The following is a 10,021-nucleotide window of genomic DNA, read 5'->3' on the forward strand; positions in this document are numbered from 1 at the left end:
CTGACTCCAATTCCGATGATTCATTCTTATTATTTAAATTAAAAAATGTCCCTGAAAGCTGCACAAACACATATGAACAGGCTGGAAACGTGCACACACACGCACAGGGGGGCTGTGTGCAAGTTTGGGTCGTTCATGGAGTGGGATGCAGACAGGTTTCTGTAACGTGTGCATGTTGTAATCAAGGAAACACACACACACACACACACACACACACATAGCCCTACATATATATAGAGAGAGATATATATCACATGCACTTTTTTGTGGGTGCGTTCCAGCCTCATCTTCATCTTCATCGTAATCCTTGTGGTTATCCTTGTCATGATCATCTCAAAGTGTTGTGTATTCATGTTGTGTTGCTGTCTCATGTGATCAGCCTTTTTAAAAGTTCTCTAGAAATAAATCTAAGAAACGCTAACCGAGAAACAGGAGCTCCAGAAAATGACAAATATTTGTAAGAGTTGAGAGATGATTTTATTTTTTGAATCCCCCTCCTTCTCCTGATCAATAATTCATCCCTCCATCTTTTCCAGAGTTGTCCCAGGATCGGGAATAGAGGACGAGACTCTCTCTCCTCCTCCACTTGGTGAAGCGCTCACGTCTCGCCACACTTTTACCCCCCCCCACCCCCATCCTCTCTCCATCCCTCCTCCTCCTCCTCCTCTTCTTCAGCAAGTGCCAAACTTTTCATCCCTCTCCACAACCTCCCTTTCTCCCTGTGCCCTTCGCCGTTGACTCATCATGGCGTCCAAACTGAACCCCAACGTCCTGTACGTGGCGGGGCCGGGGAGTCGCTGGGTCGCCCCAGGCCGACGCTGAGAGGACTCTCATCGTAAGTAGGCTCTTCAGATCCTTCTCTAAACGACAGGATTGAAATGTGAAGCTGCAGCTGCGTCCGAGGTGTGGTACAGTCGTCTGAATATATCTGAGAAGAAAAGAGGAAGTGTGCTGGCAGTTTGCAGAATTAAGCCCCGGTCACACGCATGCAGGAGAAAGTTGCAGGTTAAAGTTCATTTAACTCCAGAGGGAGAAGGTCAACTCCTGTGACCAGACTCTGAAAGTCTCATTTATACCGTCTTCTGTGGAACGTGCATGTTAGTCGCAAAACGTTTTGTAATCTGTCTGCAGCCTCAGAGCAATTTAAAACTGTTTTTGAATTTTGTACTTTTAAATATGTGACCTTGGGTAAATATTAGTCCTCCACATGTAAAACTTCCACTTATTAGAACTTGATATAATATAATGAAAGTCTCTGTGAGAGGGAGTTTGAGCTTCGGGCCTCAGGAACTGTTGAACTGTTTTTTCTATCCTGGTCCTGCAGCAAGTCTGAACACTTCCAGTCCTGTACGCAGCACTTCTGGATTCTGAAGGTTAAGTTCCCTGAAGTTGCTGCAAAAATAGATTTTCATAAAGAACAGGTTTAGAAAGGTTCACTGCACGACAAGTACCGTCAAAACCAAAAGGGGAGTGAGTCTGGAAATTGGAAGTCATTGTCATGAGGCTGGTTTGAAAGTCATTTTCTTTACGTTTTCTACTTCTTACTTTTTGTTGCTCGTGTTTCATTCCTGAGACGTTAAGATAATTAAGGTAATTTCCCCCTCAGCTGTTTTATGTTATTAATATTTGACCGATATCTGAATTGTTGTTCTCAGTCTGGAGAAGCCGGGGAGGAGTCGTCGGACAGCGACGGGGAAACAGAGGACACGTCCCACAAGCTGATCCGCAAAGTGTCCACCTCGGGACAAATAAGGACCAAGGTAGGAAAGAAGAGAGAGTGTGTGTGTATGTGGAGGTGGGATTATGACCTCGCTGCTGTTGTTTCCATTCATCCCAGTGTTCCCAGTGGGCGAAGAGCATTGGGTATATTGTGTTTCAGCCTGGAAAGTCAGGAAACTGGGAACTCTTTTCAAAGATCGTTTGTTTTCTGGCTATTTGAGAAAGTCGCACCTTATTTTAAAGTAATTTTTTTCTGGCTGTAGACACATTAAAATAAGATGAATCTAATAATCAAACCCGGGAGGGATAATATTTAGTTTATGGGTTAAACTCGGTTACACATCTGAGCTGCTCATTTATTTAAGAGCTAATTTAAAATGGTAAAATCTCATCGAAGAATTGATGCGTGTAGATCCAGAACCGTTTGAAGGACGCCTGCTTTTATCACACACACACACACACACACACACACACACACAGACACACAACCTTGAACTCCTCAGGTGTTGCCTTCATACATCAGCCCACTGGAGCATCTTCAACTGCGTCTTTCTTTTCTTGAATCAAAGTCTCGTCTCGAGGCGGCTGACTTCCTGTTCAGGCCTCGTCCACTTCCTGTCTGCGTTCCTCTCATCGAGTCATATTCAGATCTCAGATGTGATGGCACAGTAACAGCTTCCTCTCCTGTCGGCTCGGTGATGGCTGCCTATCGGCCCCTGGACGCTGGTTTATTGGAAGATATTGACGCGGTGAGATTCGTCTCTTACTGGAAAACACTCACATTCATAAACTGACTCATTAGTTATTGATGAGCTGGTGTTCACGATGAGAAAGAGCTTCGCCAGGAATGGAAACAAACAGATGACACCAGTGCAAACTCCATAATAATTATCCATTTCCTGTAATTCCTTCCATTAACTGTAAACCGCGTGGGGATCAATAGGAGACACTTGATACCCGGCAGCTCCCGTCGTCACGGGGGCGGCGTGCCGTAACGCCACCGTGTCCCAGGAGCAGATAATGGTTTTAGATATCAGACTGGTATTGATGGGATAATGTCATCGGGCGCCGCCGTAATGTGGCGCGTGGACATGTGATGCGTGGGGGCGGGAAGGAGAGACAGAAGGGGGGGGGGCATGGTTTGAGGGTCGGAGAATTAAGGGTTAAAGCCTCGAATGTTAGGTTGATTATATTCTTTGTCATTAATGTCAATTAACCAGAAGAAAATTATATAACTTTTTTAAACTTCAATGAGAAAATTAAATTTCATTGCAACTAAAATGTTTATCAATGTTAGAAAAGAAATGTAATACAGGAGTAATAGTTTTCAAGTATGTAGTTATTACATCAGTTGTGACTGTATATACATACATATACTTATTTTTCCATAATTTTGTTAAATACGTTTTTGCATTTTAATATCTTACGACATCTTCAACATTTGGATTTAAATAAATAATTTGATAACTGAAATGATTAATTGATTTGTTACTAACGTTTTGGATCCAGGGCTCCTCTTTTTAAACTGCAGCTGTCTCAGTGTAGTGATGTCATCACGCAGCTCCCTTCTCATTGGTGGAAGGACTCTGTCACCAGCTGTCAGTCAAACTCACGCAGCTGTGATTAGTTCAGCTGTGTGTGTGTGTGTGTGTGTGTGTGTGTGTTGATTGGATTGTGTGTGTACCTAATACTTTGATTTGGATTATGTTCGTCAGGATTATATCACAGACAAAGATTATTGAGAGGATTATTGTGTTTCCCCTTTGTGTACATGTGGCCAAGTATGTTTGTGTATTAGTGTGAGTGTTTGTGTGTGTCTGTGTGTTCTTGCATTGTGATACCTGCAAAAGTGAGGACACGTCTTATTCAGAATATGGTCAATAGTTGTAATATTGGCGTCAATGTAAATGTTGTCGAAGTACAAATGTGTGTGTTTGTTGTGTATTGCTGGGCAGCGTAACAGCCTCCCTGCCCCTCCCTCCCCTCCTCCTGTCCCCTGCCAGTTAGCGCACTTGTTAGCGCGGCAGTGTGTTAGCACACTCGTTAAGGAGATGCTAATTCTTATCAACTCTGACATGACGTCCTCGACACCGTGAGATTAATTCAGCTCCTCGGCGCCGAGCCCCCCCCCCCCCCCCCCCCCGTCCGGTTCTCTGGGGGAAGACGTGAGCATCGTAATTAAATATCTTTGGGTGGAGAGATGAACTTTCTTGATAGCGGGGCCTCGGTGGAGCAGGTTTCATCTCGTCCAGAGGCCGGAGAGTCAAACCTTCTGTTCAGAGTGTGACTCTGGAGATCTGCTAATTGTCTGACTCGGTCAAACTCGGGCTGATTGGATTCAAAATCCCTGGAAGGTTGAATCACGTGTGTTCCTCTCTGAGAACCGTTCTGGTTCTGACCTCAGACCAGCACCAGCTCGTCTGTGCAGAGGTTAGAAGAACTCGACTCAACCACCTCTGCTCCAGCGGTTTATTCTGAAGATGAGAGAACGTTCTGCAGCTGCTGAGACATGAAGCTTCAAGTGTTTCATATCATCTCGTTTCTCTTCTGTCTCAACTACACAATGAAGAAATGCCTCTTACTTTGAATTTCACACGTTTAAAGGCCGTGATTGTGTAACTTTCTAATTTGAATGATGCATAATTTATCTTTTATAAAAACAGTTTTAGTGGCATATTAGTATTTACTGTACTGCTGAGACAGTCTGGGATCATTATCTTTTGTTTATAGTAGTCCAAGCTCCAAATGCACATGTGTGTGGTTGTCGGCCCGTGACCATAAAGCCAGAGAACACGCTGCAGCCTGTCGATATCACACAGTTCATCCAGATATATCAGGTTTTATTACGGTGGAGTGCAGCATAATTCACAGTCCAGCAGAGATAATCAATAACGCGATGCATCCGATCGATGGAGCAATAATCCAGTTTCATCCTTTTACCGACACTCACCATCACACAAACACGTCTGAGGGACTAAAAGCCCCGAGTGGTGAAGAGAAGCAGAGTTGTGTTAAAATGACCACAAAGAGAAACAAAGGACGATTGAGACAATTTAATGCAACACAGTGACCCTTATTTTCAATCTGGGGGGGGGGGGGGGGGGGTCTTATTCAGGACCCTCTGCCTGCATGCCACAGAAAACGTCCTGCCTGATTTAAACGTTGTGTTGGGGCTGAGTCAGTGTTGTTGTGTTGTTTGTGAAGCAGCAGTTCAGGGAAGTGGACGCACTTTTTGCTGTGTCACTCCTCGTAGCAGAAGTCTGGAGTGACCCGTGATTCCCTTCTTCCTTTTTGTCTCTTTACCTGCGGGATTATTTACACTCTTTCTTTTTCCGTCCTCCTCCTCCTCTCGTCCTCCTCCTCCTGTTCAATCTCATTTGTCCTGGAAAATAAAAGGAGACGCAGGAAGAGAATGAGGCCAAAGAGCAAACAAGCTTCTTTGAATTGTGTGTGTCTGTGTGTGTGTGTGTGTATGTGATGCGTACACGCTCTAATGACTGCATGTGAGAGTACACAAACAAACAAACAGAAAAGGGCAGTACCTTCATTGTGGTGCACAATACGTCTCCTTTTCCTTCCTCTCCTCCTTCTCTCCATCTTATTCGTCCTCCTCCCATTTCTTAGATGTTTTCTCTTTATTCATTCCTCAGCATGAGTCCCTCTCTCCCGGTTGTAAATCTGACATCTTGTGTTTTTTCCATCTTGTCTCCGGAGACTTTTTCCTCCCAAACTTGTTTCTTAAAAAGTGAATAATTCATAAATCTCACTTGAAACCTCTTCTGTCTCGAATCCAACTTGTTGTTCTGTGTGGATTCTAATATTCTTTTTGCCTTGATGTCATTTTTAGAAGTGAGAAATCGATAATTCTTACGTTTTCTCTTCTTCCCAAGCGAACACATTCCCCGTCTAATATAGCAACACCAGCTCAGATTATATAACCAGTCGTATTTCTGGCTGTTTGAGTGGTGACCAACAAGTAGCGCTTTTATTTTTTGATTTTCCTGAGGATTTTCCTACACGGTGCTCTGGAATCATAGCGGCTATATTTGTACTTTTTATTTTATCTGCATCTCACTGCCGGTACAGAGATGTGTGTGGGTGTTCACCGCAGTGGTGATGAGGACGAGTTATAGTGTGTGTGTGTGTGTGTGTGTGTGTGGGACGGTAAACAGAAATGGCTTGAGGAGAGTGTGTGTGGGATGGTCAGCGCTGTGTGTGTGTGTGCTGTGATTTATGCCCTTGGCTTGATGCGATACAGCTGCTATAGTGTGTGGGTCAATACTGAGAGAGAGAGAGAGATGGAAAGAGATGAGGAGCGAGGGATGGAGGAGAAATTAGTGAGTGGAGGAAAGAGAGAGAGAGAGAGAGAGAGAAAGAGAGAGAGAGTAGCTCTAATTCACTTACTCACCGTCGGTCATATTGGAGCAAAATTAAAACGGAGAGGTTGAAGTCCAGCTGCTCTCGTTTATTTCACATGATAGAAATGTTCGGTTTAATTCTTTATTCTGGTCTTTATTAGCTTCCACCACAGGGCAACTGGTCTCTAACTGGTCAAAGGGACACCAGCTCCCATGAAGGAATAACCCGTCACAAACTGAGACCATCTGAAATCATTTTGGAGTTGAACAATCTAAAGATATTTCACTTCTGAACTGGTTTGCATTGCAGTGGATTTGTCGTGGGGGGGGGGGGGGCGAAGGGGGAGGAGCTCCGAACAGAAGCTGCTGAGGTCGGGTTTCGTTCCCCGTCACAGACGTCGTCTCCAACTTTGAGATACGAATCGAAAACAACCGTTGCTTCCTGTGTTTAAAATGTTTTCTGCCATGTTCCTTTGTATAAAACATATCTATATATAAATCAGTTTCACTACATAAATATCTCAGTGTGCAGCCACATTTAATGAATTGAAACCAGACACGGACAGAAGAGTCATTACCTGAACTCATTTCTATTTTTGGATTGACAGTTTACAGTATTTAAAAAAAGAGGAAACCAGACAGGAAGTGACACGTTCACTTCCTGTCTGTCCTTCTCAGCGTTTTGTCTTCTGGGTCCAGTCTTATTTGGATTCTTCTCTTTTCATTGCTTCACCCCCCGGTTGTGTTTTATTTCTCCTGCCTTGATCTGTTCATCCTCTCGACCTCCATCGTCCTCTGCTTTCATCCCCTGTTCCCTTCATCTGTCCCTCACCTCTTGTCTGTCTCACTTTGTCTTCGTAGCGCCTCCCTCACGTCCACGATCAGTCCTACTCACGCCCTTAATTTGAAACTAATCGATATCCTGCCGTAGACCAGAGTGAAACCTGAGAGGAGCCTTTTCTTTCTTCCTTTATTATTTGTTAAATACCAAAAAGTGTTGTTTTACATTATTTGTGATTAATTTAATCATTAAAAGATGCATAAAATGAAATGAATGGTCATGAAAAAAGCCTGAATAATGTTGAATGTGAAACTCCACCCGCCCGGTGCTTCAGGGCTAATAGAAGCTAATTACAAATGCTGCTTTAAATCCAGAAGAATCATATAATTGATCCTGGATCAGTCAATAACGGCTTTAATTACATTTCAACGAGCGTCCTGGAGCAAAAAGAAGAACTGAAGTCTGTTTCAACCTTTTATTCTCATTGTTGTCGTTTCCATTTGGATTTCAGAATAACAACCAAGTGGAACAGAGTGGATGTTATCTCACTGCAGTAATATAACACACAGGTATCAGCTCCAGTCATTTATTAGTCATGTCTTTCAAAGAGCAAATTTGTTTTGCTCTTTTTACATCCACCAAGGAGGTTATGTTTTCACCCCCGTGCTTTGTCAGCTAGATAACACAAACAGCCACATGGACAAGTTTCCATGAAACGTGATGGAACCAGAAAGAAGTTAAATTTCTTTGTTTTCCACTTTATTAAACATTGTGAAAATGGATTTGGACTCAAATAATCAGACGTATTTCAGGGACAGATATTTCTGAGTGTGTTTGACGTGGACTGAGTTCCTCTGTGAGATCCTCCAGGCCTTTGTGGTTCGGACCAGCTCCAGGTTGTTTGACCTGTGTCCTGTAGATCCTCTCTATCTATTCAGGTTATCTACAGCAAATACAAGGCTGGGCAAACAATGGGCTGCAACAGGAGATCAGCCCAGGGCACACGAGGAGTCGGGTGTTTGCTCAGCAGCTGAGAACACGTGTCCAGTGTCAAGCGTTTGATTTTGTTTTCCGGGAGGACGAGCTCCCTCGTTTCTCTTCGTCTGTCAAATCACTTTTTAAAACTTCAGAAGATTCAACAGCACCGAGATGTAACTGAGCAGCAGGAGGAGGAAGTGACTGGAGGTGAATTCAGCGTCTCTTCCTATTCTGCTCTTTCTTTAATTCTCTCACTCGTCCACTTTCACCATCGCTGTCTTTTCTTCATCCCTCCATCTTGTCCCGTCTGTCACCATCCCTGCAGGAGGAGGTTGTGTGTGTCTGTCTGTCTGTGTGTGTGTGTGTGTGTGTGTGAGACAATGTTGAGTTATATTTGTGCAACATAGTGACACTCACTTTGGAAATGTGCTAATGACGAGGATACAACAATATGTTGTGTGTGTGTGTGTTTGTGTGTACACTAATGAACTAATGTGTCCTCTTCGTGAGGAACAGCTGTTTGCTTGTGTGTGTGTGTGTGTGTGTGTGTGTGTGTGTGTGTGTGTGTGTGTGTATTATCACTAATGAGCAAACATGTTTCAATCTTGACAGGTGTGCGTTTGTTTGTGTGTCAGGCTGCTAACGTGTTAATGTGTGTTATCAATCAGAGTGTGTGTGTGTGTGTGTGTGTCTGCTGGCTAATGGACGCTGACAACACAAAGCCTGATTTCTTTTCGTCTGTTTCCGTCACTCAGGTTTTACTTTGTCAAACACAAACAGGGAAGTCATTAAAGTTTTTAATGTTTGAATGATTCTGGGAAGCGTTTTCTTTCTGTCATGACTGATCCAGAGTCAGAATAGAAGCCGTGACCAGGAGGAGACTCTGAGGTTTGAAGGCTGCAGGTCATGTGACATCGATGAGACGCGGTGTTTCCTGTGACGCCCGGCCTGCCGGATCCTGTCGGGGGGGGGGGGGGGGGGGGGGGGCGTCGGCCTTTAAACCACCACAACAGGGCCGAGAGAGAAACGCTCACACTCGAACTTCCCTCTCTGCTCTTCTGCTTCGTCCCGTTTGCTGTTGTTTTTGTGTGTGTGTTTTTTTCAGGCCCTCTGTTGTGTTTGTAACGCCTCTGTGCGACTCGGTGTTGTGTTAACCCCGTGAAGCTTCAGCTCGTTCCCTGTGCTGCCAAAAATAGACTCACACTGGGGTTGTTCAGCCCCTCTCTCTCTGGAAAGCTCTCTAACAGGAAGCAAGAGACTGTCGCCACAACACACACACACACACACACACAGCCACACACACACGCACACGGTTCTTTTGCAATACTTTTTCTGAGAACACAGATAGATTTTTATCATTCGGTTTAGTCTTTGTGACTGCAGCTTGCACAATCAGCAGTGTGTGTGTGTGTGTTGTGTGTGATTGTGTGTGTGTGTGTGTGTGTGCGCTGTCACACCCTGTGAGTTGAAGTACCACATGAAGAGTGACAGCCTGAGTCAGCAAAAGCACATGTGTTAATGACACTCGGTGTAAGAACTCTGAACCCTGTGTGTGTGTGTGTGTGTGTGTGTGTGTGTGTGTGTGTGTGTGTGTGTGTGTGTGTGTGTGTGTGTGTGTGTGTGTGTGTGTGTGTGTGTGTGTGTGTGTGTGTGTGTGTGTGTGTGTGTGTGTGTGTCTGTGTGTGTCTGTGTGTGTGTGTCTATCCCAGAGCTTTAACACAAGCCACTTGTTGCCCGTCCCAGTGTTTCATCACATTGTGTAGTTGTGTGTTCAGGGTCATGGAAACACTCGGGCTCGGCTGGTGGGAACAGAAAGCAGCGAGGGGCTGACCTCTAATGACCTTTACTCCAGCCGGCCACCAGGGGGCAATCGAGACACTTCAGCCTCTTGTTTGCTGAGCCATCCTTCACTTCCTGTCCGTTTGGCGTCCTCGTGTCCCGCCGGCGTCCGTCCTCAACACCTTCGATTAGAAGATGGCGTCCGTCCCTCGTTGATCCAGCTCCTGAACGCCCGAGTGTCCTTTTGACCTCCGCCAGCCGCGCCTCCTCCGTTTTATCTTTTCTAGAGGAGCACTTAGCGTAGTTGGCCTGGGAGGCGGCTTCTCTCCCCTCTGACTCAGGCCGAGGACGAGGACAAGACGATTTATTATCACATTAGGACGGAGCTCTCATCCAGCTCCACCTC

General features: G+C 44.9%; 1 protein-coding gene across 2 annotated transcripts in view; it reads left to right on the forward strand.

The window, feature by feature from the left end:
• si:dkey-172j4.3 (diacylglycerol kinase delta) overlaps nucleotides 1–10,021 on the forward strand; it is a 31,333-nt gene that overhangs the window by 384 nt on the left and 20,928 nt on the right. The window contains exons 2-3 of one of the 2 annotated variants that reach the window (XM_062383836.1): nucleotides 537–835; nucleotides 1,656–1,760. The gene's annotated coding sequence lies outside the window, so the exon portion shown is untranslated. Of the gene's footprint in view, nucleotides 1–536; nucleotides 836–1,655; nucleotides 1,761–7,343; nucleotides 8,044–10,021 lie in introns of those variants that run through there. The other variant, XM_062383838.1, reaches the window with a different exon arrangement.

The sequence above is a fragment of the Platichthys flesus genome, chromosome 24 (assembly GCF_949316205.1).
Source record: "Platichthys flesus chromosome 24, fPlaFle2.1, whole genome shotgun sequence".
In the NCBI taxonomy this organism is placed as follows: Eukaryota; Metazoa; Chordata; class Actinopteri; order Pleuronectiformes; family Pleuronectidae; genus Platichthys; species Platichthys flesus.